This window comes from Lygodium microphyllum, chromosome 8 (genome assembly GCF_053477565.2).
Source record: "Lygodium microphyllum isolate KBCC chromosome 8, Lygodium_microphyllum_v1.1.10, whole genome shotgun sequence".
Taxonomy (NCBI): Eukaryota; Viridiplantae; Streptophyta; class Polypodiopsida; order Schizaeales; family Lygodiaceae; genus Lygodium; species Lygodium microphyllum.
This window is the reverse complement of record NC_141142.1, coordinates 57,304,581-57,316,182: the sequence shown is the minus strand read 5'-3', so window position 1 is coordinate 57,316,182 and position 11,602 is coordinate 57,304,581. Positions and strand designations below refer to the sequence as shown.

The following is an 11,602-nucleotide window of genomic DNA, read 5'->3' as shown; positions in this document are numbered from 1 at the left end:
TATGGTTATGCTTATGGTTATGCTTATGGTTATGTTTATGGCTATGTTTAGGGTTATGGTTATGTTTATGGGCATGTTTGTTGTGCTTATGGCTATGTTTATGGTTATGTTTATGCTTATGGTTATGGCATTTTTTAGGGTTTAGGGTTATGTTTATGGGCATGTTTGTTGTGTTTATGGCTATGTTTATGGTTATGGTCATGTTTATGGCTATGTTTATGGTTATGTTCATGCTTATGGTTATGGCATTGTTTATGGTTATGGTTATGTTTAAGGGCATGTTCGTTGTGTTTATGGCTATGTTTAGGGTTATGGTTATGTTTATGGGCATGTTTGTTGTGTTTATGGCTATGTTTAGGGTTATGGTTATGTTTATGGGCATGTTTGTTGTGTTTATGGCTATGTTTATGGTTATGTTTATGCTTATGGTTATGGCATTGTTTAGGGTTTAGGGTTATTGTTATGGGCATTATATGGTTATTGTTATGTGTATTTTATGGTTATGGTTATTGTTTATGTGTATTTTATGTTTATGGTTATTGTTATGTATATTATGTTTATGGCATTGTTTATGGTTATTGTTATGGCATTGTAGGGCGAGGGGAGTAAGCCCTTCACGTCGCTCCTCCTATCACCTCGACCCACCCCTATCACCATCTCCTCCCCTCTTGAGTATCCAAGTGATGCTTCACATTGCATATTCACCATTGGATGCAATTCGGTTGACACCAAGGTGAATTGCTCTCCCGCCAAGATGAAGGGGCAAAAAAGTGCCACCTCAAGGTGCGTTTTTTTTAAATCCAATGCTTTCATTGTGTTGTATTTCTTGTACTTTTGATTGGTTGCATTGTGTGTGGTTGTTTTTTGGTATTATTTTAGGTTAGAGACTTCCGCAAATATCGAGTTCGTGTCTCTATGCTCAAAGCTCCGTGTGGATGTCGACCGGGCTTTGTTGGATGCATTGCGGTGCGTGAAGGAGGCATCCACCCGTACCATGAATTTGTTCGCCATGTAAGTTTGTTAAACTAGTTATAGCTCTATTGGTTGTTGCCTGATGATTAGGACTAGGGGTTTTGTTGTTCTGCTGAACTAATTTGTGCTTTTATTCATAGTTGGTTATTGTTATTGTTATGGTTATGGTTATTTTATGGTTATGGTTATTGTTATTTTATGATTATGGTTCTTGTTATTTTATGGTTATGGTTATTGTTATGTGTATTTTATGGTTATGGTTATTTCATAGTTGGATGGAGTATTTGATGCCGAGAGAGCACGTCCATGATGTATGCTTTGTGGATAGTCTGTGGTTTCCATACATCAATATGGTTGAGCCACAAGACGATAGTGTTTCGTTGAGGAATTACTTTGATAGTTGTGATCCCACGATGTCCACCTTTATCTTTCTGCCTGTGCTTGAGAGGTTAGTAGTCCCTTTATGCATACTTATTGTAAATGCTTTATCATAGCCCTTTGATGCGCTAGTTTTAATAGCATTCTTTGATGTGCAGGTCACATTGGTCTCTTTTTGTGGTCTTCAACCCTTTGCTAAGAAGGGTTGAAAAATTACCTCAAGATCATGGAGCCATCCTATGCCTTGACTCCTTGGAGTACACTGATTTCACGGCATGTCTACCTTATGTGCACAGGTATCGTAATATTCTATATGCACCCATGCTTTACGTTGTGTCACATATGTATTATGTTTATCTCTTTTGTGTCTATGTTTCAGGGCCGTGTTTGCACTATCAAGGCTTTGTACTGACCCAATATGCGCAAGGTTTTTATCGGACGTGGAGAAAATGAAGCTCATCCACATTAAGGTATGTACTAAGAATGTGGCAGTACTACTGACACTTAGGGATGTAACATAGAGAAGTTAACATAAAGATGTAACACTTAGAGATGTAACATAGAGAACTAATAATCCCTTTTCGCAGGCCCCTCAACAGACAAATGCGGTCGATTGTGGATTTTATGTGATGGCTTTCATAAGACTACTCATCGAGGGTGGTGTGGTTGGGAAACCAACCAAAAACTGGGTAAGCCTATACTGGTATAAGTGCTTTTGCTATGCGACTTTGAATGGTCTTGTGTGCATACGTCAATCCATAATCAACTTTTTGTATTGCAGTTAACTAGAAAATGGTTCAATGCCACCTACATTACCACTTTGAAGGAGGACCTTTACCAGTGGGCGCTTGGAGTGTTGGAGCGGTGATCTTGTGTGGTTTTAGTCAATTTGTGACATTTAGCTAGATTGTGGCAGTCATGGACTTATGGTCTCACTTATGGTCATGAACTTGGTTTGTGGCAGACATGTACTAAGATTTGAATTCATGGTTCTTTTTGAAATCATGCATCTTTTTGCACTTTTTCTGATTCTTTGTGTGGTATAGAAATCATTAATTGATCTTATCTCAATGTTACTAATCTCACGATTCAATGTTACTAATCTCACGATTTAATGTTACCAATCTAACGATTTCATTGCACCATAGCACTTCATTACATTATTCCATAGGATTCTTTGTTTAGAAATCATTAATTGATCTTATCTCTCTCTCTCTCTCTCTCAAATTGACCATAGTATCATGAATTGAACTCATAAACATTTGCTTATTTGGTTGTGTAGTCACCAATGATTCAATGTTACTAATCTCACGATTTAATGCTACTAATCTCATGATTTCATTGCACCATAGTATTGCGGTTACATTATTCCATGGGATGTGTGGTTCAACTTGCTTTATCACATGTGTCAACTATGCTTCCCAACAATGCACCCATCATTACTAACTTAAGCTATCAATATTTGCGCAACTCTTTAAATATGAGAGCATGTCACATCTGGATTACATGAACATGCAGTGATAAGAAATAACCTGTTGGATGTGTTGCCAAATATGCACACTAATTTCTAATTAGTAAAATCATATAATTATCCAATACGACACTACCATAAAATCCAAAACACCACCATAAAAACTAGCTAATTCCAGCAAATAGAGCAAGATAAAATCCAGGAGAACGTTATCCATTAGATGGAGAATCATGTGTACAGTACAAACATTTTGAACCTAGATGCCAAGACTTCTGTGATCGTGGACCCATCAGGGAACGAGAGAGAAAACTGACACTCCTCATTCTCATTGTTGTAGGTGCAATACAAAATACGACAAGTGCCAATGTAAGACTCACCATACAATCGCACCGCCTTGCCGATCAAGATAGAATCCGCTGGATGAGGAGCATACCGCAGGGATAGAGGGAGTAGTGCATGGCAAGTATTGCATGAATACACTGCGAGAGGGTCCACCAAAAATGTTTTGGTGCAACAATGAGGACAATATATCCGCGGTTTTGGGCTAAACCTTACACGACCCCTCCCTCGTTGATGCTTGCGCCTTAACACGCGTGTAATAGATGGACGCTTGGGTTGTGATGAGGACTCCCCCCTCTCATTTGGACGATGACGATGATCCTTGCCATGCCCTAGGCGCGTCTGTGTCACATTTTCCTGGATCTGATAGATCCCACCCTTTTTAGGCATGTCAATCTCCTGTGGTGTGAACATGTGAACAAGAGACTCTTTAGCACTTTCCAGTTGGCGCATACAAGCATCCATCTGTGCCGCTGTGTAGGATGGAATCCCATCCTCGATCCTTTGAAGGAGGTCTCTAAAGTCTGCGATGGAGGACACGAGTTCCCGTTTCTGCACACCACCATCGGAAGATGATCCCTCCAATCCTGTGATTTTATCGTCACCTGGTCTTTCCTTTATGTCATCAAAGACATGCGCACTATCGATGATGGGGAGAACCTCATGAAGGTGAGGAAAATAGCTCTTCAAGATGAGCCTCAAACCATGAAGATGTTTACAGTCAGTCGACCAATCAGGGTAATCACAGTAGTTTGATTGTACACTTACATGATACCATTTTGCATGTTGGGTGGTGCTTGCTATTTTAAACAACATGGTCCCCTCGTTAATGACTTGAAGAGAGGATGGATCTTGCTCATACCGCTGAAGAATCTTCTCCCCTGCTGCCAATCTAGCCGTATGACTCTTGCTTGACCCATATACTTTGAAGCGCTCAGAATCAGCTGGCATAAAAAACATGTATAAGACAACAATGCATTTTAAGGAAAGGTCAAAAGTGCAAATAGAAAGGAAATTGACCACATTACCTATCTCTTGCTTTTGCTTGAAAAACTCCAAAGCCGATCCACCCATTCTAGAACCCGACGATGAGTCACCAACAAGGGCGTGCAGCAGATCCAAAATGGACCTGTTGATCCTAGCATCAAGTAGAGTGTACTTGATATATTGCCAAAGTCTCTCGATGAGGTTTGTTGTGTCGACATTGCCATGTGGAAACATGCGACCAAACTTGGGCCATCTTGCACGCCAAATACAATCTTTCCCACACCATCCATTGGTAACGTATCGGACCACATTCGGATGAGCGGAATAACGATGAAGCAATTGCTCAAACATATCATCAAACTGCGACTCTGTAGGGCAATGCATAAGATTGGACAAAGAGGCATACACATGATCGCGCTCATCTGTAGGGACCTTGGTTCACGCAAGAACATGTAAAGTACTCACTGTCAAGCTCATGGAACTCACAAAAAGCCAATGCTTAAAAGTAAAATGGTATTGAAAAGGTGTACCTATGGCAAGAGATTTTCAACCCATGCTTTCTTTGTGTGGAACCAGCATAGAATAATATGGCATGCTCGTTGACGCTTGTTGCCACCAAGGTAGTCAGTGGTCCAACAATGAGGGTCTTCCAGAACAACCTTCGAGAGCGCCTCCAGCTCTGGCTGGGACTTATCAATCACCAGGGCAGCAGGGCGAATATCTCCCATCCTAGAGAGGACTAGTCTCATGGTGATTTGCAAAGCCATAATCTCTTGGTTTGACCCATTGTCGCTAGTGCATAGCATAAACCAAATAGGGATACCCACCCCATGTTGGTTTGGTAAAACCGCCGCATAAAGCGGAAGACCAAACACATTGGTCTTGAATGTGCTGTCGATTGCCCAAGCATTGTTATTTGAGAACCTCTTACTCATTTGCAACATCCATTCGTCCTGGACTATCAGTACGAATGGTTTGTCCTTGTCCTCTATGGCATGAGGATTGTATGGTTGGCAATAGAGTACCTAAAAGACCATGTAGATGATAGTATCAAATAGATATACTAATTTTCACAGCTTATAAACATTTATGAGAATATGTCAAATACCTTGTTTTGATCTCGTAGACGGAGAGCCTCCAAATACATTGCCATCCAATCATCCTTCGAAAGTTTGCCTGCAACAGGATGACACATAGAACATTGACGCTCAAAGCAACCTAGAACCATAGACAAAGGCTTAGAAGGTAGCATACCTTCAGTTCGAATTTGATATGATAGTGTCTGTACCTCCCTTGGTATCATGAAGAACCTATAAATGACACGATCCAATGGAGAGGCATTTTTCAAATGAAACCGCTCCTTGCTAAGGCTCATCTTCGCAACGTGCCGACATGTCCCAACGTCAAACAGGTCATCCTTGCAACAATCAATCACAGTTGGATGCACCGGCAAGTGATACAAGTCGGCACGAGATCCAGGCACATGACCCTCGTGTGGTCCATGGACTCGTATAGTGACATCATAGAGATCATCTTTGTACTCTATTTGCACCTTGAAAGGGCAACCACATTTCTTCGACGTTCGCAACCTGCGGATTTGGGATCCCTTTCGAGTTGCTCTACCACTGCGATGACATGCATATTCCACTATTGTCTTCCCTAAACCATGCTTTTTGGTTGAGCGAACCTTGCCCAACCTAACACTGTGTTCAAGCATGATTTCTTGAAGCCTCCGCTCAACAAGAGATCTATCTACAGTAAACTCCAAGATGGGTGCCCTTCTTTCTTGAACCTTCCCATGAACGAACAATGGGCCTTTATAACCATGGGGCCTTGTGAACACCTTGCAAGTACACCCACTGATGAGATCTCTCACATACGCAAGAGGAATGCCATGCCTTCTCAAGTCAGTACACCACGTGGATTTGATGGAATCAATTGTGACATTGATACCCTCGTGAGCACCTATAACCTTGTTTATGTGATTTTCAAGGAATATGCTCTCCCACTCCTCTATACATGCAATGCGCAATGATGGCTCCGATTTCAAGGCCAATGTAATGTATCCATCGCCATTTCTACCAATGCAAAGACCTTCTCTGATTCTTCTCCACTTCTTCAAGTCGAGCAACTCCCTCCTGTGGAGTTGCTTGAGCACCTCCAATGTGATGGCCTTCTGCCCGCTCAAATCACTGACCATCAAGCTGTAAGTCTCTCTATTAAAAGAGAAGTACTTCGATGAGGTATAGGTAGTTGGGCTTGGTGCATTGTTAGTGATTTCTTGTGGTACCGAATCATTGTCTCCACTTAAGAAATCAAGCATCTCAACCTCGTCGCTTGATGATCCATCTAATGTCTCTTCATCCGTGTCGAGATCATCGATCTCAATGTCGCTTTCCATAATCCATGCGTGTTGACTACATACGTATATATCACCAAAACATCATTCCAATGCCACAATGCATCCAATGCAAATATGAGAGGAAGAAAGAGAGAGAGATATGCACCTTGTAGTGGAAGTCATGACCAAGAAATCGTAATATGAACCTCAAACCTTTGTTCCAATGATCCCGTGAGCTTGTATGCGCTTGGAATATGGGCATCCAACCTCGGTTCACAACAGCACACGAATGCGCCCTGCGTGCAGGATTTTCCTGTGGGTAATACCGAGAGCTTTTCGGCTTTCGGTACCAGGTCAACACAGTTTACTTTAATGGCTGGGTTTACTTTAATGGCTGGGTTTACTTGTAGTCCACGATTCAAAAATACGTATCAGAGATAGTGGGCCCCGCTGAATCTACTATCTCTTACTGCCAGCCCATGCCATCAATTTTAACGACTGGCGGTGCATTTATAGTCCTGGATGGGTTTACTTTTGCATGTGGCTGCGAACCTCCCCGAATTTCGAGACGCCGTTGCTCCGTCAGATCCAAGTTTCCGGCTGGTTGGGTTTCTATTTGCGGGTTGGGTTTTGTTAATCTGGATGGGTTTACTTCTGCATAAAGTAGCGGCTCTGATGCGAGCCTTTTTTCGGGGTGAAGAGGAGCCGTTGATCCCAACTCCCCGAGGTCATAAAGACCCCGTGGGAGATAGTGCTGAGGATGGTCCACCCCATATTCAACAACTGCTGCGCCGCGCTTAGCACATTCCTCGTGCACATCGCTCCTGTGAAGGATGTCCATCTGGAGCCCCACATAATTATGGTCCGGTCCGATGTCAGCCGCACCCGCGATGTTATCAATGTGCGGGTTGATGATGATCGTATAGACCTGGAATAGGAGGACCACCAGCGCCTGCAAATACAGGCCCGCCTTGCAGATCGACATGATGATGATAAGCTTGCCTTCACTTACTGCTTTGACGAATGATGTCTCTGGTCAAGTGATGTGTACATGCTCCACCTGCGGATAGACCGACTACTGATCATATATATCTTGCCCAACCAACCGACGTCACCCGGCAGTTCGCAAGCTAGTCTTCAAGTTTGCCTTCCGGTTCCAACGCATGCATGTAGCTTTGTAATCCGCGAAACTAGCTCTATAGACAGGGGCCCGGTTGCTAGGTATCTTGGCTGCTGCTGCACGGTGTTTATATCTGAAGCCCAAAATGGGCGTCATGGCCATTTTGGGCATCAAACGACACCTAAAAACTTGGGGAAAGGTGTCAAGATGAAGTCTAAGAATTAAGGTCAAGGTTGCAGCTGAAGTCTAATAATGTTAGGTAAGGCACTCTCACCATACACATTTGTACATACATGTAGAATGAAAATGAAGTGAGAAGACACACAAGCATAATTCCCATGCTCAATCACTTTTTTTAGCATTGATTTGAAAGCTTGGTCATGACTCATCATAGAATTAAGCCTTAGAATTCGCAATGAGTGGGATCCAGAACCACTTTCAAATCTATAAGGCTATATAGTATAGCCTAAATATCTAAGGCATTAATTTAAATATTCAAATTTACAATTTTTAATAGTTGTGTTTACCCTTGAACTGCGATCCACTTGATTGCTCACTTATTTTCCCTATCAATCCGTAATTTATTTTTTCCCACCATAGAAAATTTTGAACGATCCAAACTCAAATCGTGCTCAATGCATTTTCAACACTTGCGTGCACTTCTTCAGCTTGCGAGATTTGGTGTCACTAGTCAATGAACAGCTACATCCTCAATCAAGATCCAACAAGCTCGACAACGAGCGTTGATTCAAGTTTATTCTTGAACATGTAATATGTTTAATATACAAAAATGAAGCTTGATGATTAACTAAGGTTCCTTGTTCAGTTTACTTTCACACAAAGGAAGTTTGAGCGTTGTTTGTCACTTGCATACGATAAGTGTAAAAAACCAATGTTGTTTGTGTTGTAGGGATGAGCATGGATTGATGGAAATGAGGAAGGTCATGGCGAGAAGGTGTAGTGATGGGGGTATGCAATTTTGGCAGGTGTGGTGGATGAGGAGCTAGAAGAAGAAGAGGTATATGAGTTCATGCTGCTTGTAGTGTGCCTACTACTCATGGGATGATGTAGTAGATATTCACATCAATATAAAGCATGTTTCCTTCCTTTTGAAGCTACAAGTTACTGTGTTTCCTGTGTTTCTTAAGCCATTTGTTTACTCCATATTAAGATATGGAGCTGCATGTTTTGAGGAGAAACCTATACTCATGTGACTTGTGAATATCTACTATAAATCGCATTTACATTGTGACTCTACCCCTTTTGCTTGATTTGTCCTCATTAGCTCGACCCAACTTATTTATGCATGCTCTAACTGATGTGTTTGAACTTACACTCATAACTTATGAAGGTGCAAGCATCGAGGGTTGAGTAATCAAAGGCTCAATGTTGATAGGCTACGTAGGTTTGTACAAGTGTAGTGGCAAAGTATTTAGTTGCCTTTAGCATCACACATTCAACCTTCAGAAGCTCTTTGAGTTAAAGCTCCTACATTTCCCTCTATAACATGCAGGCTATGCCCTACTATTATCTTTGTACCCCTCATAGCGATTGTGGTAGGCTCCTCTGAAACAGTCAACCCCTAAATTCATATGTCAACTCCACTTTTTGACAATTACTAGAAATAATTAATCAATGAGGAACACATGTTGGAAGTTTTGACGCCCAAAATTACTGTGAAAGCCCCAATTTTATGCCAATAAAAAAGGCCAAAGGTGTCAGTAAAATTTGATTGAAGCCCAACATTGGGCGTCAAATTTAAAGCTTCATACGAACCTTCATATGGGGTGAGTTTCGATATCTCACTTTCTCGGCCGTTCATTATGTAATTCACGTCCCTCCACTGCATTGATTCAAGGACATAACAATAATTACATGGACATAGCTCTCGAAACCTTGCTACTCGAGGGCATTCCTAGATGCCAAAAGATAGGTAATAAGATCATGTTACATATAGGAACTCGAGTCACGAGCTCCCTCTAACTTTCCAAAATCCCTTTTCGTCTGTTTACCATGTTTATATCCCATTTCCCAAAACCAAAGCTCTTTAGAGAGGCAATTATAGAAGAGGCCAAGAAACATGTTTTCTCTCGTTAATCAAAACTAGACCAACATCAGCGTCCTAGATAAAGCTGCAAGGTGAAGAGCTCATAGGAAAGACTTTTCACGTTGCTGTTAAAGTCAACGCTTTCGACGATGGAGAAAACCACAAGGTGTTATCCTACTTTCATGTATTGTTTGCTTCCAAGTTGTAATATGAGACAACAATGTCTTCCAAATACTAGAGCTATATTTTTCACACAACTTCCTTTCAAATTACATTCCACAAGCCACATCTATGACCCACCCTTGGAGTCTCAACCTTACCCTTCTCAAGCAAAGAAACAAAACTATGCATGTCATATAACAATGCCTTTCACATGAGTGTTTTCTTGCCGCTACGATTGCTACAATCTACTGTAGAATAAGCATTCCATCTTCAAGGTTTGTGTATCTAGTAGATAGATACACTCATAAACACCTGCGTACAAAGCGTTTCTATGCTTGCTTTCTAGTGGAATGAAAGAAACCAATTTCCTATGGGTGTCTTTGGACTTGAATGCATGTATGTAGCTTTGTAATCCACAACACTAGTTCTATAGACCTTGCTATTTAAGGGCACAAAAGAATCTTCACACGATGTGAGCTTCAATATCACTTTCTTGGCCCTTGATTATGTATTTCACCTCCCTCCACCAAACATTGCTTCACGGCCATAATAATAATTAGGTGGATGTAGCTATTGAAACCTCGGTACTTGAGGGCATTCCAAGACACCAAAAGATGGGCAATAACCTTATGTTACATATAGGAACTCCTGCTGCTACTCATCAAGAGCTCCCTCTAACAATTTTTTTTTTAAAGAGCCTCTAAGGACATGTTTATGAATCTCCTCTCTTTTCCTGTTTCAAGCTTTTGGCAAAGGAAAACTTTATCTAGAAATATTGGAGTCGGATGCTTTATAACATAATGGGATTCTCCCATTTGCTAAGATTCAACCTTTGATGCAACATTACCAATTGTAGCACACAACAACGTTTTGCAAATCTAGTAACCTTGAATGTCAAGAGCTTTTTTTAATAGCTCACTATGTCTTAATAAAGATCACCTATATTGTGGAGAGATATTGGTGCTCATTGAGAAAATCTTCTATGCACAATTAGTTGTATTGACTCTCCCTCTCACCATGAAAGAAATATGAGATTGATAGCGAGAAAGAAAAGAGCAAAAGTGTATATGCAATATAAAAAATGTTGCATGAAGAACACAAGAATGTATTCAAGAGAATAATTATTGTATTGAGTTGTATTCATAGGATTAGAACAAATACAAGCACAAGAGAGTGGTAGATGAGCTCCACAATTAGTGGGTGGTAGCTATGACTTATTACACGTGATAAGAAGCCACCGTTAGTTCTTGATGAATGAACTACCTAAGCCTATCAAATATTATCTTTCGTTACTTATCTAGTAGTACACTCCCCTTAGGAAAATACTAGGACCATCTTGAGTATTCTTTACAATAGAATAAAAGCACAAATACAAACGCTATAGTTGCAAAAAAAGGGCATCTTTCAAAACATGTTTAAATTTTCATTTTAACTCATAACAATTAATAAGCTATCGGAGAAGACAAATCACACCTTTAAGCATGTCAATGAATATGAAAAACAAACAATATATGTGCTCATAACTATTAATAAGCTATTTGAGAAGACAAATCACAACTTTAAACATGTCCATGAAGGTGAAAAACAACCAATATATGTACTCATTTAACAATGATAGAAATAAGAAAGATGCACAGAGAGAGAGAGAGAGAGAGAGAGAGAGAGAGAGAGAGAGTGTTGTGAAATATTAGAGCTCATATGCAAGGTAATGAAGCCTTTAAAATGCAAAGGGAACCCTATTCTTCAAAGATGCAAGGCTTGCTTCACTTTTAATATCTTAAGAAT

The 11,602-nt window shown here is 40.7% G+C and overlaps 1 pseudogene; it reads right to left on the bottom strand.

The window, feature by feature from the left end:
• Positions 1-3,049: 3,049 nt before the first annotated feature.
• LOC148032326 (uncharacterized) lies at positions 3,050-5,879 on the bottom strand (annotated as a pseudogene).
• Positions 5,880-11,602: the final 5,723 nt, after the last annotated feature.